General features: G+C 53.1%; 1 protein-coding gene across 5 annotated transcripts in view; it reads left to right on the top strand.

Annotated features, from left to right (window-relative positions):
- The window catches only part of SPSB1 (splA/ryanodine receptor domain and SOCS box containing 1), a 70,667-nt gene that overhangs the window by 29,503 nt on the left and 13,558 nt on the right, over nucleotides 1–27,606 (top strand). Inside the window, exon 1 of one of the 5 annotated variants that reach the window (XM_066270526.1) lies at nucleotides 7,791–7,809. The exons of 2 other annotated variants lie outside the window; for them this stretch is intronic. The gene's annotated coding sequence lies outside the window, so the exon portion shown is untranslated. Of the gene's footprint in view, nucleotides 1–7,790; nucleotides 7,810–11,183; nucleotides 11,283–21,591; nucleotides 21,662–27,606 lie in introns of those variants that run through there. 2 more of the 5 variants (XM_066270524.1, XM_066270525.1) reach the window with 2 other exon arrangements.

Raw genomic sequence — 27,606 nt, 5'->3', positions numbered from 1 at the left:
CTGTCCTTGTACCCTCCCCTTAGGATATTTAGTGGCATCCTGGGCCTCTACCCACTAGATGCCAGTAGTCCCCGCAGCCCTCCTTTATGACCACCCAATATGTCTCCAGACTTGGCCGGATGTTCTCTGAGGGTAGTAAAATCACCTCGTTGAGAGCCACTGGTCTATCCTCAGCCAACAGGTGTGGAGCCTGCATTTGCTGGAATTCTCTGGTAAGCGGTGGAAAGAGTTCCCTGAACTCTGACAGTGTCAGGAGTGTTCTCCAGGGCGCACGGGCGGTGGTTGCTGGAAGAGTCCTGAAGGTATGGAACCACACGGGACTCCGGTGGTGCAGGTCTGCATTAGCCTCAGATGCCCTCGGTCAAGTGGTTCGGGAGTAAGGAACACAGTAGAGAGGGAGGCGGCGGCAAGACCCCAACTAGATAGAGGGGTTGTGTATCCCAGTCAGAGGACTTCATGCCGGGGCAGGAGGGGGGGCGACCTTGCCAGGGCGAAGTGATAGAATGTTCTGGAAAGGCGGTATGGGATGGTGGGTGGGACAGGTGTAGAAAGCAGTGAGGGTGGAGAGTGTTTCAGGCAGTAGGCCAAGCACTCAGCCAGAGGTCAGGGCTGGAGTGCTGGAGACATCCCAAGTCTCAGCCTTGGACGAGCGGCCGGGAGCACCTGGGGCTTGGGTGGGGACATGTGCAGTGCCATGGGGGTGTCGGGAACATTCTGTGGGCAGTGTCACTCGACAGACATTTTGTTCTCCAAACGTTGATGCTTAGGAAGCTTTTGGAGTGTTTTCTGGGACTCATTCCCAGAGTCCAGGAAAGAAAATCCCCCTGGTTCAGAGTGGCCCCGGAGCAGATGACCACACGTGCATGCTGACCGTGGTATGGTCTGCCCGGGCCTCGTACCACCGTCCTCGCTACACAGTTCGTTAGAAAGTGCTGGGATCTGAGGGTAGGCAATGGATACTGAGGTTTTGTTTCAAAGTCCAACGTGAGGTCATGTTGCAATGGCATTGCACCCTTGTGTCTGCTTAGTTAGTTGTAAGGTGAGGTGGACCTCACAGGGGGGTTTCAGAGGGTCTGCTTGGTTCTGTGGTGACAGCCCTCCGGGGCCTTCCAGGATGGGGTGGACCAGTGAGGGCACGTGCGGGAGCTGCCCTGGGGGACAGGAATAGCTATTAGAGCAAACAGAGGGGTTGAGAAAGCCTCTCTGTGACAGAGTGGGCCGTGGCCGGTGTGGGAACAGCCTCTGGTGCCGTCTCAGAAATCTGGACTTACCTGATAAGCAGGAGGAAGCCCCTGATGGCGTCAGAGCAAGGGCGTCACAAAGGAAGAAGCCACACACGTTTAAAGAAAGCATGCACGCTATGGGCTCTTGGTTCACAAGATGCTCCCAGGAGACGCTCGGTCTGAGTCAGCAATGTTAGCAGTTGCCAGTTCTGCATGGGAAAAAGATGGGGTTGGTTGATTTCAACCTTTGTGCTTTTCTGTAGGTAATTTTTTCCACAACGAAAATAGCTTGATTGTTGTTCCGGATGATGTTGCATGCTCAAGTGTGAAGAGACTGAATGGGGCGTAGTTTGTGAATATAAATAAGGACAGGTCACCTGAGATCCTGCGGTATCTACGTGAACATTCCGACGCTGACCTTGTGATGTTGGTGGTCCGCGCACATTCATGGCTTCACCTGCGCACACTTTTGGGGAACTACGTCATGTTTGCCAACCACCCCTCCTCTTTCCTTCCCTTTTTGTCTCTCTCCCTCCTGTCCCCAACTGATGTTAACCTGGAGCATGTCTTTCTGTCCCTTTTTTGTGTGTGATAATACACGTAACAAAATTTACCATCTGTCTTAATCATCTTGAACTACTCTCACAGAATACCATAGACAAGTTGGCTTAAACAGCAGACGTGTATCTCTCAGTCCTGGAGGCCGGAAAGTCCAAGGTCAAGGTGCCAGCAGACCTGGTGTGTGGGGAGAGCCCTCCCTGGTTTGCAGATGGCCGTCTCATTATAAATCACATGTAGGGGGAGGGATCATCTTCTCTGGTGTTTTCTTCTTATAAGGGCACTAATCCCATTCTTGAGGGCTCCACTCTCATAACCTAATCATCCCCCTAAAGGTCCCACCTTCTAATACCATCACATTAGGGATGAGGATTTCAATATATGAACTTTTGGCAGTGACACAAACATTCAGCCCATAACACAGTCTTAACAGTTTTTAAGCGTACAGTTCAGTAATGTCAGGTATAGTCATCACCACCATCTGTCTCCCTGACTCTTTTCATCTTGTAAAACTGAAACTCTGTCCCCATTAAATACAACTCTCCATGCCTACCCCCTACTCAGCCCTTGGTAACCACCATTCTACTTTCTGTCTCTGTAAATTTGGTACCTCATATAAGTGGAATCATGTAGCATTTGTCTTTTTGTGACTAGCGTATTTCACTTAGCATGATGTCTTCAAAGTTCATCCATATTATAGCATGTGTCAGAATGCCCTTGCTTTTTCTTTTTTTTTAAGCTTTTTAATTTTATTTATTTATTTTGTGACAGAGAGAGTGAGAGAGAGGGACAAACAGGAAGGGAGAGAGATGAGAAGCATCAGTTCTTCATTGCAAAACCTTAGTTGTTCGTTGATTGCATTCTCATATATGCCTTGACCAGGGGCTGCAGCAGACCAAGTGACCCCTTGCTCGAGCCAGTGACCTTGGACTTAAGCTGGTGAGCCTTGCTCAAACCAGATAAGCCCGTGCTCAAACTGGCGACCTCAGGATCTTGAACGTGGGTCCTCCGCATCCCAGTCCGACACTCTATCCACTGCGCCACCGCCTTGTCAGGCAGAATGCCCTTGCTTTTTCAAAGCTGAATAATATTCCATTGTATGGAGGGGCCGCATTTTGTTTAATCTTTTCATCCATCAATGGACACTTGGGTTGCTTCTACCTTTTGACTCTTATGAACAAATATCTGTTTGATACCCTGCTTACAATTCTTTTGGCTTATACCCAGAAGTAGAATTGTTAGATCATATGCTAATTCCATTTTTAGTTTTTTGAGGGTCACAGTGGCTGCACCATTTTACATCCCCCCCAGTATACGCAAGGGTTTCAGTTTCTCTGCATCCTTGCCAACATCAGTTAGTTTCTAGGTTAGTTTTGTTTGTTTTTTTAACATCAATCTTTTATTGAAGGGTAATGCACCCAAATAGTTCCATACCTTTCTGCCTGCCTAGGCATATAGATATATGTACTTTGGGGAACGTCATTATTTTATTAAAAAGGTTTCACCTTTTATATTCACGCCTGTTCTTCTCGCTGATAGCCCGGGCTCCTGTGTGGTTCTGCCTTGTTTTTTACTTGATGCGGAATGGTTCGTGGAGCAGACATACCAGAGTTGACCATCTGATCAGTTTCCACCGATGGCTGTACGCTTAATTTGGAGTAGCAGAAAATGGCAGCGACTCTATGATAAACACCCTATACAGATTTTTTTTAATACCTTCATTCCTGTGGGCCCAAGCTCCAAGAGCGGAATTGCTTGGTTGATTACCAGTTTAATTCCCAAAACCTGCACCAATTTGGAGTCATGTGGGGGCAGACGCTACTTCCCCATCCCACCAGCAGCAGGCGCCACCTCTGTATTGACTCTGTAGGAACCCCAGGGAAGGGAGGGGTGCAAGTGATCGCTTGTTATTACTGAATTTTGTGTTTTCTCTGTTTTACTAGGGAGACTGGGCATCTTTTCATTTGTTGACTTGTCTTCTAAACTGCCTATTCGAGCCCTCTGGCCACTTGACTATTGTGTAATAAAAGGACCAGCAGCAAATGTGACAAACTGTCGACAGCTGTTCATTTGAGGTGTTGAAAATATGAGTCTCTTTTGTGCATTTTTTTGAATTACAGATTTTCAAAATGAAAAAAAAAAAGTCTACATGAGAGTGTTTTTGGAAGACTGGTAGAGGTCAGAGAGACGCTGTGGGCGGGGAGGCCGATTTGGAGACTCTTGCAGCACTCGCTGTATGTGGTAATGACTTAACAGGGAGAATGGGAGCAGATTTGGGCAGTTATGTGGGAATCTACCATTTGATGATATTATGTGGGAAGCCCAGAGGAGGAGGAACCCAGGGAGATGAGGAGGTTTGAATGCAGGGGACCCCCCCCCCGGGAGGAGGAGGACAACAATCGCAGAGATGGAGAAGCTGGGAGGGGGCCGCGTCTGAGTCCGTGGGGGAGGGCTGGGTGTGAGTGGGGCAGAGCTGCCCTGAGAGGGATGCCTGAGTCCGTGGGGGAGGGCTGGGTGTGAGTAAGGCAGAGCTGCCCTGAGAGGGATGCCTGAGTCCGTGGGGGAGGGCTGGGTGTGAGTGGGGCAGAGCTGCCCTGTGAGGGATGCCTGAGTCCGTGGGGGAGGGCTGGGTGTGAATGGGGCAGAGCTGCCCTGAGAGGGATGCCTGAGTCCGTGGGGGAGGGCTGGGTGTGAGTGGGGCAGAGCTGCCCTGAGAGGGATGCCTGAGTCCGTGGGGGAGGGCTGGGTGTGAGTGAGGCAGAGCTGCCCTGAGAGGGATGCCTGAGTCCGTGGGGGAGGGCTGGGTGTGAGTGGGGCAGAGCTGCCCTGAGAGGGATGCCTGAGTCTGTGGGGGAGGGCTGGGTGTGAGTGAGGCAGAGCTGCCCTGAGAGGGATGCCTGAGTCCGTGGGGGAGGGCTGGGTGTGAGTGGGGCAGAGCTGCCCTGAGAGGGATGCCTGAGTCCGTGGGGGAGGGCTGGGTGTGAGTGAGGCAGAGCTGCCCTGAGAGGGATGCCTGAGTCCGTGGGGGAGGGCTGGGTGTGAGTGGGGCAGAGCTGCCCTGAGAGGGATGCCTGAGTCCGTGGGGGAGGGCTGGGTGTGAGTGGGGCAGAGCTGCCCTGAGAGGGATGCCTGAGTCCGTGGGGGAGGGCTGGGTGTGAGTGGGGCAGAGCTGCCCTGAGAGGGATGCCTGAGTCCGTGGGGGAGGGCTGGGTGTGAGTGAGGCAGAGCTGCCCTGAGAGGGATGCCTGAGTCCGTGGGGGAGGGCTGGGTGTGAGTGAGGCAGAGCTGCCCTGAGAGGGATGCCTGAGTCCGTGGGGGAGGGCTGGGTGTGAGTGGGGCAGAGCTGCCCTGAGAGGGATGCCTGAGTCCGTGGGGGAGGGCTGGGTGTGAGTGGGGCAGAGCTGCCCTGAGAGGGATGCCGTTGGAACACTCTGTAAAGTTCACGATTGTCTAACCACGACCCTGTACATCTGAAACTGAAGCAGACTAATACTAACTATAGGCTATCATTGAAAAAAAAATGTGGGTGGGCTAGATGTATCAAGTTCAAAAAGAGATGCTCCCTGGAGCTTTAAGAGCAGAGGAGCCCGTGGAGGGAGGGCCCCTCAAGAACGGCTGTGTTTAAGGGGCAGCAGGAAGAGCCGGCCAAGGAGCCGGGGACGGGAGCCTTGCAGAGCAGGGCGTCTGCCATCCCGGAACCCAGAGTTTCAAGGTCGGGGACGACGAGGTTGGGATTTTTCAGATGCAGTTGGGAGGTAGAGAAGATGTTTTTTTAGGCCATTCAATTTCTTGTTGAGGAGGTTGTGACCTTGGAAGAGTACTTTCCCTACGGTGGTTGGGGCATGAAGTCAACTTGCTGGTTTCTGCAGCCGGAGTGCGTGGAGGGAGACGGAGGCCACAGGAAGTGTGGGTGGCTGTAGGAGAGGGTGTCGGTTACGCCAGGCGGTCTTGGCACCCAGGGCGCGGTGGCACCCGGCCTTGGTTTCAGTGCGTTTCACCAGCCAGTGTGGATTGAGCTGCCCTCGTGGCCCCCCGTGCTAGGCACCGGCCACCCCCGGTGTCCAAAACAGGCCTGGCAGGTTCATGGTCCACTGGGGAACCGCCTGAAGCTTCCTCTTGAGAACCTCGAGAACCTTGGTCTACCCTGCTTGTCGTCTGTTCCCGGTGCAGCCCCAAGGGACCCGTGGAGACATGAGTCATTTCCTGGACAGCGACCTGTCCTGGCTTCTTAGCCATTTTGGGCTCAGCCTTTCATACATGCAGCTTCTTTTTTGCGTCCGCTTCTGTTTCCTGCCAGTTCTGTCTCCTTGTCAGGTCTGTGAAGCACCTGCCGTGGGAAACAGCAGGTGAGCAGCCCAGTAGACCTGACCAGGAAGCAGCCTGCGACTATTCAAGTCTTCTCCTTCTTATTTCCGCTGAAATGAAGGGACGTTGGCAGAGAGGTCTAAGGAGCCCGTTAGCCAAGTCAACGGCAACTTTCTGCCTCTGCTTAGGCTCGTTCCTCTCTCAGCACAGCTCCTGCGTGGACAGCCTCGGCCGTTGGTTGGCTCAAAGATAGGTCGTGGCCAGGGATCGCTGGCCGGGTATCTTAGTATCTGGTGGCATCAGGATAGAGGGACCCCCTTTCATCACGATTTTTCTATGCCTCAAATTTTTCTTTTTTTTTTTTTTAATTTTCATATGAAACAAAATCTCTTTTAATTGTGGTAAAATATGTGTAGCTTAAATTCACTATTTTAACCATTTTTCAGTATATAGTTCAGTGACATTAAGCACCGTCACATGGCTGTGCAGCCATCCCTACCACCCATCTCCAGAATGGTTTTGTCTTCCCGAACGGAAGCTCTGTGCCCGTGGGGCACACCCCAGCTCTGGATGCCCACCATTCTCCTTTCTGTCTATGATCTTGATTCCTGTAGGTGCCTCATAGGAGTGGACTCAGGCAGGGTTTGTCATTTTGTGACTGACACATTTCACTTCACATGATGTACTCACTCAAGGTTCATCCATATTATAGCATGAGTCAGAATTTCCTTTTTTTTTCTTTTTCTTTTTCTTTTTTTTAGCTAGAGAGAGAGAGAGAGATAGACAGGCAGGCAGGAAGAGAAAGAGATGAGAAGTATCAACTCATTGTTGTGGCACTTTAGTTGTTCATTGATTGCTTTTTCATAGGTGCCTTGACCGGGAGGCTTCAGCTGAGCCAGTGACCCCTTGCTCAAGCCAGCGATCTTTGGGCTCCAGCCAGTGACCATGGGGTCATGTCTATGATCCCACGCCCAAGCTAATGAGCCTGCGCTCAAGCCAGATGAGCCCGCGCTCAAGTGGTGACCTCTGGGTTTCAAACCTGGCACCTCATCATCCGAGCTCGATGCCCTACCCACTGTGCCACCACTGTTCTGGCAGAATTCCCTTCTTTTTAAAGACTGAATAATTCCATTATGTGGACCTACTACATATTGCTGTCTGTTCCTCCATCAGTGGACACTTGGGTTGCGTCCACATTTTGGTTACTGTGAATAATGCAGCTGTGGACACAGATCTCTTCAAGACTCTGCTTCCAGTTCTTTTGGGTATATGCCCAAGAAGAGGCATTGTGGGGACATAATGGTAATAATACTAGCCTTAATTATTGTTTTGAAGATTCACCATACTGTACACCACAGCAACTGCACCATTTTACAAAGCATTTTGATTAGGCGATCTTTAAGGTGTCTTTGTACTTTAAAAGGAAGTGGTGGTTCTCTGGTTCTGTGGTCAGTGGCTGGAAGATGACCTTTGGAGCTAAGAGTTGACCACCTGTGCATCATGTAACAGTGATAAGGATAGCCGCCACCTAACGCATTCAGGCACGTGAAGGGCAGTGTGCCCATGGTGCCCCAGAGCACTGAGGGACCGTGCAAGCATCCAGTGTTATTTGAGGACCTACTGTGTGCTGGGACCTGTTGGCCTCCTCGTGCGTGTTCATGATCACCTGGGATTCCCTCAGCATGCCTGCCCTTGGTATTTACACTTCTCTGGCTTTCACAGGGTAAGTTAGCGATGCATTCTCAGGCTGTTGGTTCCAAGTGGTGTCTCTTGCTTTGTTAACACACTTCACATTTTCTGTTTATCTAAAAGGAATGTTCTAATGCTTCTCTACTGGTTCTTAACCTACCACCTCAACGTGAAAGAACAGAGGGAGGGAGGGAGAGATTGAGGGAGAGAGGGAGGGGAGAAAGATTGAGGGAGGGAGGGAATAAAAAAGGAAGAAAGAGAGAAAGGAAAGAAAAGAAAGAGCGAAAAAGAAAGAAAGAAAAAAGGAGGGAGGGAGGGAGGGAGGAAGAGTGTTTGTTCTGACAGCATTTAAGGCAGTGTTTGGGGAGTGGGGACAGGGGGCCACCCTTCTGCCACAGTTGACAGTGAAACAATAATATAGCATCTGTTGCTGTGTTGGTAGGCCACCCCCCTTGTGGCCTTTGTCATTAAGCAATGCTCCACTCCCCCCACCCCACAACCAGGGGGAAGTGGAAAGAGGTGATGAGCTGTCCATTTAGAGTACTTTCTGGTTCTGTTTGGAAACCCAGGGTGCTGGATGAACTTGGGGAGGAGGCTTTCTTGTCTGTCACACACACAGACACCCCCCCGCAGCTGGTCCCTGTGCTGAGTCCTGCTCCCTGTCATGGCATTCAGGGTCCTTGCCATCTGGCTCCAGATCCTGCTCCCTGCCCCCTCTCCCTGTTTATTGCCCTGAATGCTCCTGGCATTCTCATCACTTGACCACCTTCTGCTTCTCAAATACCCCTCCCCAGCTCCCATGGCGGTGTGCGGGGGTGGTGTCTCCCCTGCCTGTTTGCTCCCGTCGCTCATCTCTGCTACTGACATCTCAGCCCTGGTGAGGACCCCTCTGAGGGCATGTTCTCCACCCACACGCTGCGGGGTCTGCCCCTCACCTCTCCTGTGGGGCTGGGGCCCCTCTGTCTCCCACCCACCCAGGCTCTGCTCTGCAGGACAGGCCGTCACATTGGCTGAAAGGATCACTAGTAGCTAAAAAAGGACAAGACTGGGTCTAGAGGCATTTTTCTCTTTCCTGATGGCTTAAATGTTTTCCTTTAACCGTGTGAGGAGAGAGACTACAAGGAGAAAGCCCGCGTGTGGAATTTTTAAGCAGAAACCACCACTGCATGGAGTCTTCCCTGGTGGGGCCTCTCCTGGGTACCTTGCCCAGGTCGGGGGTCCTCAAAGGGAAGGGGAGGAAGGAAGCTCCAAGGAGGATCTTGCATGTAGTCCACGGATTCTGGGCCCCTCCTCCAAGATCAAGGTCCACGCCTGAAAGTCTAGAAGAAACATCCACGGAGTCCAATTTGAGGGGGGAGGGGGGCCTTCTGGTAGTTTCTGTCTAGTGGTCTTACGAATAGTCCATTTTAATTCCCAGCATGTCAGAGTTGGGGTCTGAGACTAACTCTGGGTGTCATTCCCGCAGCTCAGCCTCCCCCACCCCGAAGAGCAGGGTGGGGGCAGGAGTTAGCCCCAGGTCCCTCTGAGACACGCAGGCACTGAGCAGGGGGCTGGGGGCTTGTCTCCTGATTCTCAGGTGAGCCAGACCTTTGCCTTCAGAGGAGCTGATTTATTTTTTAAAACAGGAGTCTCCTCCAGGTGCCTGCCCCATCCAGTGGAGCTGCCACAGCTGCTGGGGCTGCCCGCGGCGCCCCTCCCCTGGTGCTCGCACCCTCCTGGTGGCCACTCGCCAGCCCTGGAGCCAGGGGCTTCCCTGGTCATTGAGGTTGTTGACTTGTTTGAAGTCCATTGACCTCCGCAGTGTGGGGATGGGAAAGCCTCTTTGGAGGGGTAGGAGAGCAGGGTGAGGCAGTCAGGGGCGTGCCCCAATCGCCTGCCCCACGCCCCAGCTCCGGCTGTGACTGCTGACCCTCCTGCTTGGCCCTTTAGCCTCGGCCTCCTGATGGGGGTGCTCTGGCCACCTGAGGCCCCAGCTGACATTTGTTGAGGCTGTGGGGCCCCTCCCTTCAGTCTCTTATTTCTTCTTTCTTCCCAGCCTCTATCTCTGTCTCCTTCTCTGTCTCTGTGTGTCTGTTTCTCTCTCGCGCGCTCTCTCTCGCTCTTTGTGTCTATTTGTCTCTGTTTCTCTATTTCTGTCTCTGTGTCTTTCTGTTTTTTCTCTGTCTCTGTCTCTCTCTTTGTGTCTTATCTGTCTGTCTCTCTGTGTCTCCCCTGGGAGAGCACGAAGCTGGCCTGAGACCAGCATGACTTCGGAATGACTGGGGAGGGCTGACCAGTGTGCCCTGTGGCATGAGGGTGAGACAGGTGTTCTGGGGACCCCGTTTGTTGGGGGTTTGCATCTGCTGCCACATTCCCCATCTGAGGTCAGCAGTCTGTCCCCAGAAAAGCCTGGGGGGGGGGGAGATGGGGATGCCCTCCCTTCCCGGTAAGGGAGCAGGGAAGAAAGCATGGCTGACTCCATGAAGGGTTCAGGTGTAAACCCACCATGGGGGAGGGGGAGCCCCACTCTGCTCCTCCCCTGCCCCATTCCACTCAGGCACCCCTCTGGTTTCTGCTCACGGGGACCCGGGACACCCCCCCCCAGGCTGTGGGTGCCCCTGAGTGCGGGAGACCCTGCTCTCTGGGAGCAGCTGTGTGATTGGTTGGGGGTTCCAGGTGTGCTTTGCCAGGGTCAGTGGGGTCAGTGAGCAGGCTGTGGCCTGGGGGGGGGGGCACGGCCTGGGTGCCATCCTGGCCATCACCTGCCAGCTCCGGCCGGAAGGAGCCTGGTGAATAGGGCGTCTCATCATTTGCTGGCGAGTTTCTGTTCAGTTCATGACAAGTGCTTGGGGGCAGGAAAGTTGTCCGTTGCCAGAAGAGGTGCTCAAGGGAGGCTAAGGGAGCCAGCTTCTTCTGCATCTGTCCTGCGGACTGGGATGGAGTCTCCGAGGATGGTGCCTCCACGCCCGTCCACCTGTCATTTTGAGAAACGACTTAGTGGCTATTATGGGTGCAGGGTTCCACCTCGCATCTGCCTGGGCCTGGCCCATTTGTGACTTCCAGCCTTACTTCTCCGGGCGTCCTGAGAGGTTGGGGGGGGGGGGGGCTGGGTCCCAGGGACATGCAGCAGCAGAGGAAAGGACTGGTTACAAATGGCCTCCCATCAGCCTACAGCCTCCCTTCTGGAGGGCTTTAAAAACTGGCCAGCGATTACCTTGTAATTGTTCCCAGCAGCGAGGAGCCAGTCCATGAGGAGCAGGAGCGGCTCCAGGGTTTGTTTTGCCTTCTGTGTTCTCCGGGCCAGTGGTAACCAAGGGCCGCTTCCCCTTGGTGACGGAGGAGCTCACTCAGGCCAGGGCTGATCCAGCCCCAGCGAGGGAGGTCGGGGGACCCGGCAGGGCCCGGCAGCCAGCAGAGAGGGTGCCGGTGCTGCCTTCAGTGCCCCCCATCTGAGGACTGAGGGCTTCTCTCCCGGCACTTTCCCCAGGCACTGGCCCCCCTAAACCTTCCAGAGCTCCAGATCCCCGGGTAGGTGTCTGGGAGACCGTGGGGCCACTCGCCGGCAGGCCGTGGGGGGTGGGTCTCAGGTAGAGCTGTGGACCTCAGCCAGGATGGGACTCAGGACCATGAGTGACCTTCATTCTATAGTCTGGCAAGACCAGGGTCCTGGTAATTCGAGGGAGAGTTGTGGGGAGGAGATGTGCTGAGGAACACCTCAGTCATGGACCAGGGAAGGCGCTGTGGCCTAGAGGGCCAGACAGGTCCTGGATGGATGGGTGGGGGGTGGCAGGTGGGGGGTGTTGAAGTGAAAGGAATGGCGTTACGACAGGTGTGGGCATGAGAAAGTGTGAGACTCCTGGGAATGGCAAGGTTAAAGGGCTAGGTGGTCAGTCGGAAATATTGGAGGCGCAGATGGAACTGAGGGGGCTTGTTAGGGGCTTGGAAGGGGGCAGAGGGAACCCGTCCCGACCTGTGAGCAGAGGAGGGCCCTGGATGTGGTGTTTGCCATATATAACCTTAGGCGTTCTTGACTCTGAGCAACCGAGGCCTTCTAGAAAGGCAAGGAATCCACAGTGCCCCCACTCTTGTAGGTCTGGACAGGAGGACGAGGCCCCAGCAGGGCTCTGCCTGTTAAACTTGTCGGCTTCTAGGTTCGGTTTGTTAGGAGTCAGTTATGTTTCAGGGCTGGTTTTCCTGGAGAGGGATGAACACTCCTCTGTTTCTCTCTCTCTGGTGTGTGTTTCCTCCAGGCCTCCACTTCGGGGGGGGGGGGGGGACACGCACCATGGCCCCCACCTGCCTGGGCACACACGTCACCTGGGTGCCTGGCCACAGTGCTGTTCTGCGTCAGTCAGCTGGGGAAGGGTCTGGGACTCTGCCTTCCCAGCAAGCTCCCAGGCGATGCCTGAGCTGGGCCCAGGGGCCAGAGGCAGGGCATGCAGGGTGACTGGCTCTCTCACCCCTAAAGTGACTGCTTCTCAAGGAAGGAGTTGGACCATTCTGCAATGCGGGATCTTAGTCCTGTCTGGTTTTCCATTTGGGGGCCTGGAGAGGGGGTGCTGTCAATCAAGAGAGACGGGATATCTGGGTGGGGGGCTGGGACATGGCGCGGGGGGGGGGGGACCGCCTGAGCTCCGCTGTCGACTTTCACACGGATTCCTTCCATCGGCCCAGCTGCCGAAACTATTAAACCTCAGTGATTCATTGTAGTGCATTTCAAGGGAAGGCGTTGTGTTACGAAAACGTGGGTCCCAGCGGCTTGTTTTGTTGGCAGGTCTTGCTGCCTCAGCAGAAAAGAGGCGCTTTTGATATGGGAACGGAAACTTGGGACAGCGTTAGAAACACTCAGCGTGCTCGGTGCAGGGGACCTGTGGTCTCCCTCCAGCTACGGAAACTCACTGCCCGGGGCTGGCTGCAGCATGCGGGCCTGGGAGGGGTCCCCACACCTGGCTCTGTGGTCTGGGCTGCCTGGGGCTGTGACGAGGCAGGCCTTCTTTGACGGTGAAGAGTGTGGGACGTGGCCCCTGCTCCGCATTTCGCCTGTGAAGGTCGCCTGGTTTTATTTCAGGAAAAGTCCAGCTTGCAAAGGAAATACCTGTGTAACACAGTCTGCCTGACGTTGCGGGGCCGCCCTGCTGAAGCGAGCATGTGAAATGTGCATTTATTTGTAGCCCCCACGTGTACTGGGGTTGGGGGGCGGGAGGGAGTCTGGACTGGCTTACGTTTCCAAAGCTGGGCTGACAGGTTTGTGGGACAAGCAGGTGCCTTCGTTCTTGCCCCTGCCCTCGGCCCTGACTGCTATCCTGGACAGGGCTGTTCAATGGATATTGGTCCTATTTCCCCTTTTTAACACTTCCCCTTTCTTCCGTTTGTGTTCTCTGATGTGACAGTGGGACAGACTCACCCAAGATCAAAGTTGCTTCCCTGAGAGACTTTTCTAGACATGGGGTTGGGGGTGGGGGTGGGGTAGGGGTCATGGGGGAGGCCAAACCACTGCCGTGGAGAGCTTCCCATGGAGGCCTCTCTGTCACCATTAATGAGCCTTCTTTGTGGAGACTGCTGAGTCTGGGCTGAGGAGTGGGTGTCAGGGTTTGCATGACCGCGTTCCGCCACTGAGAAGCTACCGGAGACCCCCTTCTCATGGAACCAACCGCCCCTCCCTCCTTTCCTTCTCCTCAGACCACTGAATGACAAATACATCACCAGTGTTGGCTCTTGGTTACCGTATTTTTTGTTCCATAAGAAGCACCTGACCATAAGACACACCTAGGGTTTTAAGGAGGAAAATAAGAAAAAAATATTCCAAACCAAATGGTGTGTTAAAATACTCAATAAAATATACCACAATAATATGTATTTCAACAATGTAAACTCAACAGCAGTATTAAGAACCATGAGCACTGTTATGAACAAATGAGAAGAGACTTTTAAAGTTCAAATACTCTTCTACTTGTCCGGGAACCCACAGCAGCTAAAAAACAAACAAAACATTCGCTTCATAAGATGCACGGGCATATTCCCCTCCACTTTGGGGGGGGAAAGGTGCGTCTTATGGAATGAAAAATACGGTAAGTGCTAAGCTTTCCACAGGCTCCTCATTTAATCCTTAAAGCCAACCAGCGACATCCAACATTCACCACCCTCGTTTCAATGGACACAGAACCTGAGGCTCAGAGACCCCGGGGTACTTGCCCAGGGTGGTTCAGCTTGTGGAGCTGACATTTAAGCCCAGGAGGCCCAACTCCAGACTGCATGTGTCTCCTCTACCTTGGTAGGATAGGCACTTAGTAAACGAGTGGCCCTTGATCGCCCTGTTCTAGCTTCAAGTCTTGGATAGCAGTAGCAGGGATGCTCAGATGAGGACCCTAAGGGGGTAGGACAGTCAGGTGTGCTAAAGGTTGTGTTCACCTCTGACCGCAGCAAATGGGAGGTACAGAGCCAGAGCTCAGGGAATCGGCCGGTGGCCCTCATGACTTGCACCTCTCGCTATGTAGCCCAATTTCTGCTGTCTCTGCAGGGGTAGACCTAACAGGAGCTAGAGTTCTCGGGCCCATGGATTAGGCCGTCATCTTCCTGGACTCTGTGTCTGTGTCCTCACTCATTGTCACCTTTCTTAAGCAGCCCTTTCCTTAGGCAGGTGTGCCGTCCCTGACTGCGTCATAGCTAGTTTTGGTGACAGTCCCAAGTCCTGGCTTTCTTGCCACCCCCAGCCCAAGGTGCATCGCAGCACTGATCCCTAGCTGTTCACCCTACGTCCACTCTGGCTGCCAACAGCCCCGAGGGAGTATGTTGGAACAGAAGTCAACCGCGTCCTCTGCCTACTCAAAGCCCTCTGCTGGATTCTCGTCACACTGAAGACAAAATCCAGTCCTCTCTGGCCCACAAGCCTGGTGTGCCTGCCCTCTGCATGCTCTCTTCCTGTCTCCTCCCCCCAGCCTCCCCGTCCTCTGTTCTCCCAGCATGCCAAGCGCACTCCCACCTCAGCAGAAAAGAGGCGCACATCCTGTTCCCTTTGAATAGTCCCACGCTTTTCTCCCTCCCTTCATCCAGGTCTCTGTTTGTGTATCGGTGGATCAAAGAAGCCTTTCCTTGCAAAGCCCGCCCTCCCTGTCCCTCCCATCACTTGTTTTGTCCTCACTTCTTGGCTTCATTTTTCTTTGACACTACGTGACTCTATTTTAGATATTCATTCTTTGCTTATTTATTGAGCACCTACTATGTTCCAGGCACTGCTCTAGGCTTTGGGGCTTCCACAGTGAACCCAACAGATAAACATCTCTGCCCTTGAAGCTTGCATTCATTGTTCAAATGAGTGTTACCTTTCTCCCACACCGGACTTCATACTCCATGAGGGTAGCAGGGTCTACCTGTGTGTCCATAACAGGTGCCCAGCGAATATTTGTAGAATGAATTCCAGCCCTAAGTCACCTCATTTGGACTTGGGTGTTTTCCAAGTGCTTGCCAGGTGAACATGGACAGACCACCTCTCAGGTTGGATCGTTCCTGCAGGTGCTCACGACCCTATTGATTTTGTCGGTTCCCACCAGTTTCCAGCCAGGGGGAGATGCTTTCTAGCAGGGTAGGCGGGACACTGCCCTTACTTTCCTAAACACCCACCACATGGAGCCCTCAGTTTGCAGTCATCCATTTTGTTCAGTTTCCTGGGGACAAAGGAACAAAGAAGGAGTCTTGGGAAGCCCATGCTAGCCTGCTGGGGCTTAGTAGGTGCTTGTGGGATGGGTGAGTAGGCAACAGAAACTTATTTGGGTACCTAATATATATATATATATATATATATATATATATATACACACACACACACACACACACACACACACACACATATACACACACACACACACACACACACACACAGGCTTTGAACATGGTCATTTTGCACCAACTTTTCGTGTTTTACATGAGTGAGCATTGCCAGAAAGTGTCTGTGGGAGTTGGTGGCACCTGGCGTGAGAAGCATGGGTCACTCCAGGTCTGTGAGTGACAGTCTCGGTGAGAACGCAGAACTCAACCCATTAGACAGGTTTCTTCCATGTGGCAACACATCCAGTCAAACGGTGCATTAACCTAGCCAAAGCACCATGCTGTGGCGTCATAGGTGACAGTCAGGCACCAGCTTCTTAGACACGGGGGAGTGGGTGGGGTCTGAGGGCTGCGATGACTTCCTGATAGCACCAAGTGGGGCCTTGGCCATTTGGAGCTGCCTCGGGCTGTTGGCCTGCTCTGTGGAAAAGCAGGACCTGGGAACCCTAGCACGTCTCTCTCCTCGTCCCGCCTCGCTTGTTCCCAGGGTGGGGAGAGTGTCCTCACGCGTGATCCACTGTGACATCGGTTCTTCCATGTCCTCATCCTCAGGCCCGCCGCCCTTGTGCGTGCTGGCCATCCCCTCCGACACCACATTCTGGGTGCGGGCGTGGAGCAGCAGGCACGCATTCCTGATTCCTCCAGGGAAACGCTCTCTACAGGTGCCGTCTCCAGGCTGCGCGGTTGCCAAACCATAGCCCTGCGCTTTTTCCTCAGGAGGGAGAGAAAGGGGGCAGGCAGTGGGGCGCAGCGACTCAGCCCTGGAAGGCTTGCTGTAACCCCACATATGAATATCGTTAGCCCCGTCCCCGCGTGTATCCCTGGCGAACAGGCCTGGCTCCGCCCGCCTGCCCGCCCGCTCCCGGCAGCCTCAGCGCCTCTCTCAGCTCTTCCTCCTCTTCCCACCCCCGCCTCCTGCCAGGTGGGCTTTGAGAAGGAAAGAGGACATCTTTCACCTATTTGCGATCGTTTTTATTTGTCGAGGTGAAATTCACATAATATCACATGAACGTTTTATTTAAAGAGGACAATTCAGCGGCATTTAGTACATTTCATGGTATTGCGCAACTGCTACCTCAGTGGAGCTCTGGAACCTGTGCGTCCCCCTCCCCCAACGCCCCAGACACACGCTGGCCCGTTAGCATCACTTGCCACTCCTTCCTCTCCTGGCCCTTGGCTTCTAGCCAACACTCATTCGCTTCCTATCTCTGTGGATTTACCTAGTCTGGTTATTTCACATAATCATACAAGACATGCCTGACCAGATGGTGGCACAGTGTGGATAGAGAGTTGGCCTGGGATGCTGAGGACCCAGGTTTGAAACCCTGAGGTCGCTGGCGTGAGAGTGGCCTCATCAGTTTGAGCAAGGGGTCATAGGCTGGTTGCTGGCTTGAGCAAGGGGTCACTGTCTTGGCTGCTGCCGCTCCCCCCTCCCTGCCCCCAGTCAAGGCACATATGAGGAAGCAGTCAATGAACTAAAGTTGCAACTACAAATTAATGCTTCTCATCTCTCTCCCTTCCTGTCTGTCTCTCTCTCACTCTTACCAAAAAAAAAAAAATTATATATTTATATATATATAAATAATATGTGACCTTTTACATCTGGCCTTTTTCACTCAGCATCCAGTTTTTGAGGTCGACCTACGTTGTAGTGTGTATCTGTAATTCATGTTTTTGTGTGGTGGAACCATATTCCATTGTGTGTGTGGTCTACAGTTTGGGTACCCATTTCAAACAATGATAGATGTCTAAGTTCATTCATTTATGTTGGGTTTTTTTTTTGTAATAATAATAAAATGATGGTAAGGAAATTTGAAAGAAAGGGAGAAAGCGAAAGTCATAAGCTCATCACACTAAAGAAGAGACATTTCCATTTTTCTGGGTTTCTTTTCATCTCTTTTATCACTTAGGCCTGTATAAGTGTTCTCTAGATTTTACTCTCAGGACAGATAACAGTGGCGTCCTTCAGTTCCCTGCACGTAGCAAACCTTTTCCTTTGCCCCCGGTACAGCGATTCTTCCGGCCAGCGCCTTTGAGGGCTGTCCTCAGCTCCACACATATGCCAGCTGGGGAAGTCTCTCCCTGCCTCCTTGCCTTGCCCCCCACATGACCAGCTGGTGCCATGGGAACATGGCACCCAGACCCTTCCACTCGCCTGGAAGTTCGGGATGATTTTCTTGAACTCGCCAAGGTCGTCTCTTCTCCACTTGTCAGCCCAAGTGTTCAGGACTTTCCTGGTTGACTGGACTGGAGGAGGAAAGGCCAGCAGCGTAGATGAGGATGTTCCTGTGGAGCCACATGGCTTCAACAGGATGTTTAAGTCCCTTTTGCAACTGGCCTGTGAGGCCGGGATTTGCCTCTCCCTTGGCCTCCCGTTGAGTTCCGAGAATACCCCCAGGGAGTGGTGATTAGGTTGCACTAGGAAACACGCTGCCCAATTCCTCTTAGAATCCTTTCCAAGTTCTTTGGCTGCGGTCCACTCGAGGCCCAGTTGACAAACCTTTAGTCCAAGGCAATGTGCGCCATCAGCCCGCCAAGGGTCAGTTTGAAGACCAGGAAGCCTGGTGGTGGGTTACTGTGACCTTTGATTTCCTTCTGCTAAAAATGGAGAGTGAGATGGGGGTGCTGAGGTCCAAGATTTTAAGGGTGATACGAGGATTGGTGCCCGTGAACTACATGAGAAGAAAACTGCCCTGGGGCCGTCCTGTTACAGAGAAACTCGCACACACGGCTGTCGTCACAAACAATCTAGAGGTCCATCTGTAAGGGAAAGTTCTAGGAATTATGGCAACGGAATATTGTGCAACAACTGACACGTGAAATTGACCTGAGTGCTAATATACACTGCTCACAGAAATTAGGGATCAGGGAATGTGCAGATGCTCCAGTACTTTCAGCCTTTTGTATAGTGCATTTTCACCAATGAAATAAAAGTTGGTTTTGCATCTCATTTGCATAATCGAACAACTTTCTTTGACCTGTCATTTGCTTTCCTGATGTTCTTGTTTAATAGAAAAAATCAAATGCTTCTTTTTTATCACTTCATATTCATTTTGAAATATCCCCTAATTTTTGTGAGCAGTATATTATGACTTAGGAAATGCAAACTGGGAAGCGTTTTGTGTGGGAGATCTTTGCATCTGCACTTGTGTATACACCAGAGTTGGGGCAGGGAGGTGGGGACTTTATACATTGTGGATTGAGCTTTCATATGAGCATAGATAACATTTGAAATATTTTGGCCCTGGCCAGTTAGCTAGTCCTTTAGAGCAGGGGTCGGGAACCTATGGCTCGCGAGCCAGATGTGGCTCTTTGATAGTCTGGCTCAGACAAATCTTTAATTAAAGAAATAATAATGTTAAAAATATAAAATATTCTCATGTATTACAATCCATTCATTTCCTACCGCTCATGTTCATGGTTGCGGGTGGCTGGAGCCAATCACAGCTGTCCTCCGGGACAACACCAAATTTTTATTGGATAATGCGTAAAGTACGTGGGTCGTTGTATGGCTCTCATGGAATTACATTTTAAAATATGTGGCGTTCATGGCTCTCTCAGCCAGAAAGGTTCCCGACTTGCTTTAGAGCATCATCCTGAAGTGACAAGGTTGCAGGTTCGATCCCTGGTCAGGGCACACAGAGGAAGCAACCAATGAATGCACAACTAAGTGGAACAACAAATGAATTCTTCCCTTTCCCCTCCCCTTTTTCTCTTTTCCTCTCTTTGGCTCTTTCTTTTTTTTTTTTTTTTTTCTTTTTTCTGAAGCTGGAAACGGGGAGAGACAGACAGACTCCCGCATAAGCCCGACCGGGATCCACCCTCCACCCGGCACGCCCACCAGGGGCTATGCTCTGCCCCTCCGGGGCGTTGCTCTGCCGTGACCAGAGCCATTCTAGCGCCTGGGGCAGAGGCCAAGGAGCCATCCCCAGCGCCCGGGCCATCTTTGCTCCAATGGAGCCTTGGCTGCGGGAGGGGAAGAGAGAGACAGAGAGGAAGGGGGGGTGGAGAAGCAAATGGGCGCTTCTCCTATGTGCCCTGGTCGGGAATCGAGCCCAGGTCCCCTGCACACCAGGCCAACGCTCTACCGCTGAGCCAACCGGCCAGGGCCTCTTTGGCTATTTCAACATCAATCAGTAAATAAAAAATTAAGCTCTAACCAGATAGCTCGGTTGGTTGGAGCGTCATCCAGAAGCACAGAGGTTGCCAGTTCGATTCCTGGTCAGGGAACGTACAGGAACAACTTGATAATGTTCCTGTCTCTGTCTTTCTCAGAAAAAAAGAAAAAGAAAAGAAATATTTCAAATCAAGATGGTTATCAATCCAAGCCTGACATTCTCATTTAATATGGCTTTGAGATTTCAAATGTTGTGCTAGAATCCCAATTCCCTGGAGGGCTCATTAGGCTGCGGACTGCTGGGCCCCACCCAGAGTTTCTGATTCAGTAGGTCAGGGTGGGGCAGGAGCACGTGCAACTCTGACAGCTGATCTGCTGGTCCCTGGGGCCTCGCATGAGAACCGCTCCTGCAAACCTAATTACAGGAGAACATCCCTGTAGCCTCTTCCCCCTGTAGAAAGTTTATGAGACTTCTGCCCCTGCTATGGACCTAAAAGGGTTATTTAACCGGGGGGTTCTCAAGTTGTGCATCCACAGGCAGCTTTGCTGGAGCTGTGGCCTCCCATGGGGCTTCCTGTCCCCCCTCCACCCCGGTGGAAGGATGCCTGCAGGACTCTCCCTTCCTGAGACATCCCTGCAAGGTGGGGCTGGGCTCCTCGGGCCACCTTGAGAGACCTGACCCTGTGCCTGCCTGAGCATTCCCTGGCTCATCCTTGCAGGTGTCCACTAGTGTTAAAAGGAGGCAGGAGGGGGCAGGGAGTATCGTGCATTAACACCTGGAGTGAGCAGGGGAGACTGCCCAGTTGACCTGGGGGACTGCAGGCGTCTGCCCCTAACCAGCTTGTCCCCGAGCCTTTCCCCTTGGGCTCCCATGGGCTCTCCCCATGGAGGTGGCCATGGCCTGCCTTGCTGCCCCCCTTTCTGTGGGGACCCCCAGCTCCTCCGTGGAACAGGCAGGTCCAGTGAAATGGACTCCCATCCCCAGGCTGGGCAAGGTCAGAGGCCCACAATCTAGATTACATACCTGCCACTTGAAGGTATGTCTGCCACTGTGTTGGTGGACTTTCTGGAAGGTCACTGTGTGTCATTGTGTGTCACTGATGTCCCTCCAAGAACAGGGCTGCTCGTCTGACTAAAGCACAGGCTGTTCCCATCACAGCCTTGGCCAGGCCGCAGCCATGACTCTTTGTTTTAATTTTTAGTCTCTGTATGAATGTCATGCCACTTTCCCAGAGGCACGGCTCAACTGATTTGAGTCCTTTCTGAAAGTGCCATGAGTAATCTGGTTCCTTCTGTAGGTGTTTACGGCAGGTGCATTGGTCTTTTGAGGTCAGAGGCTAGAGTTCTGGACCGACCGTGTGGGATTTTTCTCTCCAGAATCACTTGTCAGAACTTTCCAGAGAGGTCCAATACTTTTTGTTGATTCTAGGGGTCGGGACTTACTTTTGTACCCTTGCTGGAGCAAGAACACAGCTCAGTGGACAAGTGGGATGGGTCAGGGGATTGTAACCACATGGCACTGGTCCCGCCGTGGGCAGCACCTTCGCCAGCGGGTTCTGTGACCAGGCTTGCACAGACACGCCCTGAGCGCTCCCATGCCTCAGCATGTTGGCGAGCCGTGGCTCCTGGGAGCCTAGAACCCTAACGAGCAGGCAGACCAGGCTGCAGAGGTTGCGTTCTGCTATAATCACAGATCGCCCGCCTGGGACAGCTTCTCTTGCAAAATCCTGGGCTGCAACTACCCGTGTGCGTGTGTGTATGTGTGTGTGTGTGTGTGTGAGAGAGAGAGAGGCGGGGCAGCGGAGGGAGGCAGCACGTTTGATCTTCAGGTGAAAGGAGGCTTTATAAATAGGTCACCTTGTTCCACATCCTGAATTTCATTCTTTCCCCGTCTTGGGTCAAAACAATGGTCTTACTGTTCTGGGGTCAGTCGGACAGACGCACTGAGGGGGAACCAAGCTGAAAGGAGGTGAGTGTCTGCCTCCTCGGCGTGTCTCCTACCCCCATCCTTACTCTATCCATTTGTCACCTGTCACCTTGGATGTGGTCACCCATACCAACCGAGAGTGCTTGCTGCTGGTTCAGTGAACTTTCTCTTAGCAGAACAAAAGGATAATTTTTAGTAGAGGTGGGACTTGGGGAGGGAGGAAATTGGTCTGCAAGGGTCTCTTTTTGAAAGGCGAACTGTAGAGTTGTGGCTTCAGTCGAAGGGACAGTGTGATGTGCCAGGGAGGTGCTGAGGCTGCTGTCTTATCTGAGCCCATGGTTGAAATCCTTACCCTCCCCCGGTCACCGGCCTTCCCCATATTCCTTCCTCACCTGGCCTTGCAGATTTCTCAACTTGTTCTTTTCTTGCTCAGGGCGGTGGAGACAGACCACTATCCCATATCTACAGGGCAAATTAAAATTTGTGACTTAGAAACAGTGTAAGGGGACATCTTAGGAGAAATCATGGTAGGAATAATGTCCCTCTTTGGGATGGTCCCAGAGCTCCAGCTGGGAATTGTCACCTTTGGTTTAAATGCCCTTGTCAACTCTGGATTCAATGTGGATCTCGGTGGGTAAATTAAACGTATACCCTGTGCCTGATTAAAAGAAATGGCACACGTGGAGAGCCTTTAGGAACTACTATACTTTGGGAACAACTTGTTCTTGTGAATGTAGTGTGTGGAATCAGTATTTTTCAGCCATTTATTCTTTTGTGTGTGCTTAAAAATCATTTTCAAGACAATGCAAGTAATATATGCATCTTAAAAAGTTTCTGCTCAGAAGCTGTTGAAAGTGAACTGTCTCCCCCCCCAGCCCCGCCCTCCATGATTAACCACTGGGAAAGGTTTGGTGTCTATTCTTCCAGACCCCTCCCTTTGCCCGCATTCTTCCCGACCTGTCCCTTTGCCCCCAAACAGATAAAGGCGCACAGAGAGAATCTTTTTAAAATTTCATTCTTGCAGAAATGGGGTCATGCTCTGCATATTGTTCTCCGATCTGCTTTTGAAAATGTAACAGCATCACGTTACATTGTGTGTTCAGTCGGCACATCCACATCCGAGGGGCGGCCTCCCCCAGGCTGCTGGAGGGCATGGTTCAGTGTCTTTGTCCGTGTGTCCCTGTGCAGGACGATGGGGTTTCGTGGACCCTGGACGAGTGGTTGGCGGGTAATTGCTGGGTGTTTTACACCGGGGTGGCACCTGCAAGCCAAGAAGCATGTCCCAGGTTGGGGGGTCTGTCGGTGTGTCTCGGACACACACCGACTCCTGTACCTGAGTGGCATCCCCACATCCTCTCGTTCCCCCAACCCCCCCCTGACCTTTTTTAACTCCATGTATCCTGCGTCACTTGTCCCCTCTCACCACAGTACTCAACCAGCATCACTTTCCTCCGTGACTCCTGACTCATGTAGTGAAAACAGTGGGTGTCTCCAATAGGTGTCTCCACTCACATGCCCAGGAGACATGGCCGTGGGTGTGCCCATTCCCTCCCCCCTTCAGAGAGAATCTCGGCCTTAGATCATTAAAGGCGTGCCCCGGGTCTCGGCCTCCTACACAGTGAGCTGGGGGTGCCTCTGGCTCCGCCTCACCGTCAAGGGGTCCGAATCTGGTTCTGGGCGCCCCTCCCTACGCCTCCATCAGTTCTATCCCAGGCTGCCCTCCACCTGAGAGCACGGAGGATCCCAGTGGAGGAGCCTGAGAGACCAAAGGGAAAATGGTTTGTGGGGTTCTGCTCGTCCCTTCCGTGGAGAGCCGTGGCTCCCAACAAATCCTCTTGAAGTGGGCTTTTGGGATGGGAGCACATTGTCTGAGTCAGCAGTGAGAGGCAGCGGCTTTGGGGTGTGCATCCGCATAGCACCCCCCACCCCCCTACCCCCGAGGTCCACCTGGAGCTCCATGATGGACAGGTGGCTCTGGTGGGCGCAGGGACCCCGAGTGGGAGGCTTCTGCCCCATGGAGTGTCCAAGAGGCACATGAACTGCAGAGGGTCCACAGTGAGCCATGAACTGGCTTTTGACCCAGTATAGATGATGTGTGTGTGGCATTGCGGGAGTGGGGGTGGGGTCAGCGGTTCTTAGTGGGGGGGAAGAGGGCGTTCCACCAGGTCAAACCCTAGGACTTAGTGGAATCTGACCTGATAACAGATCTCCCATTCCCCCCTTTCCCAGAGCTTTTGATCTCATTTACTCTATTGTAAATGCAAAATCTTGAAGCCTGCCAAGCTTCTCGTGTGTGTGTGTACATGCACATGCACGCGTGCACACTCATGCCCTCTGTGTCCCTCCTCAGGGTGAGATGAGTCAAGGCCAGTGTGCAGCACAGTTGTCCCTGTGCTATGGCTATGACTCCTGCTTCCCTTGTGCCTTGAGTGGTCCTTTCCACCCCCACCCCCACCCCTAACCCCTAACCCCTCACTTCCGCAGCCCAGCTCTCCAGTGCATGGGAGGGGACATTCACAGCCATGTGCTTGGCTTTGACCTTGGTGACAGGTCTACCTCTCTTTGTCCCCATGGCATACTGGAGTCAGTGCTTGGCCAGGCTGGGATTGGGCGGAGGGACCCGTCTGAGCTATGACCAGAGGAGCAGGGGGAAGTGAAGAGGCTGACCTCACAAGTACGCTCAGCCTCGGTGTCCCCGCCACCACTGCTCATCCGCGTGGGGACAGGGAGCAGGCATACAGTGATGGGGTGGGTGGGCAGTCTGCCTGCCACTCGGAGGAGTGGGGGGAGGAAGCCGTCCACATGGCATTTCCCGGGCAATATCGGGCAGCTGCCTCTGCACACACAGGTTCTAGAAGTTAGACCCCAACTAAGATGCAGTTGTGTGTTATGATGCACACTCTCCAATGGTTATGTAGAGAGTGTCCTTTCTCTTGTACACTTCTCAACCGGTCCTTTTATGGCTACTTTTTTCTTTGTCCCTTTTTGATCTTTAACCTGATTTTACCTGTAAAAAAATACTGCTAATTTATATGTACACATTTATGTGCACACACACATTCTTCCTCCTGGTTGAAGTACTCATCCTACCGCATTGGAGCATGCAGACGAGGGTGACAGCCTACCCCCCATGGCATACTGGGGTCAGTGTGTAACTCCCCAAGTGTGTGACTCCTGCTGGCCTGTTCCCTCTCACCCCTTCCCTGGGCCTGACATTGGTCTTCAGAAGCACCAGGTGCTGGAACCCTGTTTATGACAACCTGCCCTGCAGCCCTGGGGACTGTGGGCAATGGGAACAGAATGTTATTTGGGTGATCAGAGAGGTTGGTGGGGTAGGAATTTGTTTGCCTTGAGGGTTGGCTTGAGATAGCCGTGAGGAGGAACAGGCCGGTACAGTCTTGGGGACACTGTGGTTAACATGTGACGTGCTTTATTCATCAGTCCGGATGCTGCAGCAGCTGGCGCGAGGGGTGTGTGTGTGTGTGTGTGTGTGTGTGTGTGTGTGTCCGAAGCTGTGTGTGCCTGACAGGTAGGTGGTGGCGGCAGCAGCAGGGCCAGCTCTGTTCCCACCCCTCCCATTCCAGCCCTGCAAGGCAATATTCGGACATACCCTGCCCACCCTCTGTGGCTTTACTTCTCCTGAATGGGAACAAGGGCTGGGTCCTCCCACCTGGTGGAGACTCTACAAGGATGTGGCAAGTCATCCCAGGCTCTGACACTCCTGTGGTAATCCTAGGCCCTGCAAGGCCTGGGCATCTGCAGTTGTTTCTCGGACTGGCAGGGAAGGAGGCTCTGCTTCTCCCGTTCCCTACCTGAAATTTGGTGCCCACTGGGGACTCCTTTCTTGGGTCAGTGTTAACAGGAGCTTTACAGACCAAACCAGAGTCTATCACTCGGCCCTTGTGGGTGATGTAACCCCCATGCTGCACCCACCTCCAGCTCCATGTTGATTCTGACAAGACCGTTGGCAGTTTTGCGTGGGTTTAGAACAGGCCTCAGCCAACTATGGCTCCTGGATCACATCTAACTGTCTGTTTTTTGTAAATAAAGTTTTATTGGAACCTAGCCACATCCGTTCATTTATATATTGTCTGGGAAGCCTAGAATACTTACTGTCTGGCTCCTTACAGAACAAGTTTGCCAACCCCTGGCTTAGAAAGGACCTTAAACTTGATCTTTTCTAGCTCAGCATTGTAAGCACTTGGGTCTTAGCCCAAAGACAGCGTCCATCTGCAGAAGCAGGTGCAGTGACCAAGAAGATGGATAACAGTAGTCTTTGTTCAGTATATGGAGCACAGTCTGGGGGAGGGGTGACATTGCCAGTTGTAGCAGTCCCCTCTGGAACACTGTCTCACTTGAGTGTGGGGTGAGCATGGGACACCCATCTTACAGAGCAGCAAACAGAAGCGCAGAAAAGCTAAGGGCTAGTCCTAGGCAGTGGCCCGCGCCACTGTTTCTATGCGTGAGTCTCCCCCAGGACTGGAAGCCCCAGGAGCTGGGCTGGTGGAGGGCAGCAGAGTGTGGGGGGGAGCGTGGGGGAAGGAAGCATCCTGCCAGGCGGCAGTTCCTGAGGAGGGGGTCAGTGGAGCTCCTGGGGGACACGCAGAGGGCAGATCACATTTTAAAACTGATGGAAAGAGGAGGGTGGCTGGGTAGCTTCCGTGGCCTTGTGAGGATGTGGCTAGGTGTGGACAACAGGGGGGAGCTGAGAAGGAAATGGCTTTAACCACGGCCGGGACACAGGGTGGGGACCGGCGGGTGACAGGCAAGTCAAGGGTAGACCTAGGGTTGCCACAGTGATTGACCACCTAGGAGGTGACTCAGAAGAAGGCAGGATGGCCCAGCCGCAGCAGAGTAGGTGGCCCACACATCCTGCCTAGGCCCTGGGGTGCCCTGTATGAGAGTTGCCCCGTGATGCTGCAAGCACCTTTATCGGCTCTTCCTCCCAGAGTCCCTCCACTCAAGGTTGTGTGGTCCAGGGGCAGGAAGGGGCCCTTCCTACAGGTTGGTTCCTAACATGGGGGCCCAGGAGGGTAGGAGCTGAGCACAAGAGCGGGTTCAATGGACTTGCTTGGCATCTGGCCTCAAAGGCAGCAGAATCTCAGAGCGGGAAGAGCTTGTGGAGCTGACCTGGATGGACAGATGACTGCCCCTGTGAAGTCACGCAGTCTTTTCTAGCCGCTCATTCTGACCTTGCTGCCACCAGGTGCCTTCTCGCATCTGTCTTAATCTCTCCCATGGCAGCCGTGGCAGCAGAGAGCATGTGCAGGGACCCTCAGACTGGCTCGGGTGGCCAGCGGTGCACCACCTGTTCTTGTGAGTGAAGTTTCGTTAGCACTCGGCCTTGCTCATTTTTGTATGCCCACCTGTGGCTGCCCTCATGCCACAGGGCAGCGGTGAGTAGTTGCATGGAGACTGGCCCACAACACCTAAAGCATTTACTGTCTAGAACAACGTCACAGAGAAAGCTGATCCCTGCTCTGGCTCAAGTAGGAGTTATAAGTGTGAATAGGCCCACTGGCCTGAGTTCTCTTCTTCCCTCCCTCCCTCCCTCCCTCCCTCCCTCCCTCCCTCCCTCCCTCCCTCCTTTCCTCCTTCCTTATCTCCTTGTTTCCCTCCCTCCTTTTCCCTCTCTCTTCCTCTCCCTCCCTCCTTCCCTCTCTCTCTCCCTTCCCTTCCTTCCTCCCTCCCTCTCCTTCCCTCTCTCCCCGTTTCCCTCTTCCCTTCATCTCTCCCTTTCTCACCTCCACCCCATCTTCTCTCCCCCCTTCCCACCTGTCATCCTCCCAGTTATGACCCTTCTCCATTCCCACCCATTTCTCTACAGGCATTTTAGATGAATGTGTTAGAAGGACTTCTCCCCACTGGCTTCCTCTCTCACAGCCCCGCCTTCCCCACGTCTCCACCCCCACCCAGCCTCCTCCTCACTTTTCCCACCTGTCCCCATGGGTGGGGGCGGGGTCTTCTGTGCACTGAGATTCTGAGGG

This window comes from Saccopteryx bilineata, chromosome 3 (assembly GCF_036850765.1).
Source record: "Saccopteryx bilineata isolate mSacBil1 chromosome 3, mSacBil1_pri_phased_curated, whole genome shotgun sequence".
Lineage (NCBI taxonomy): Eukaryota > Metazoa > Chordata > Mammalia > Chiroptera > Emballonuridae > Saccopteryx > Saccopteryx bilineata.
The sequence above is the reverse complement of the archived record's forward strand: the minus strand, read 5'-3'. Positions and strand labels throughout refer to the sequence as shown.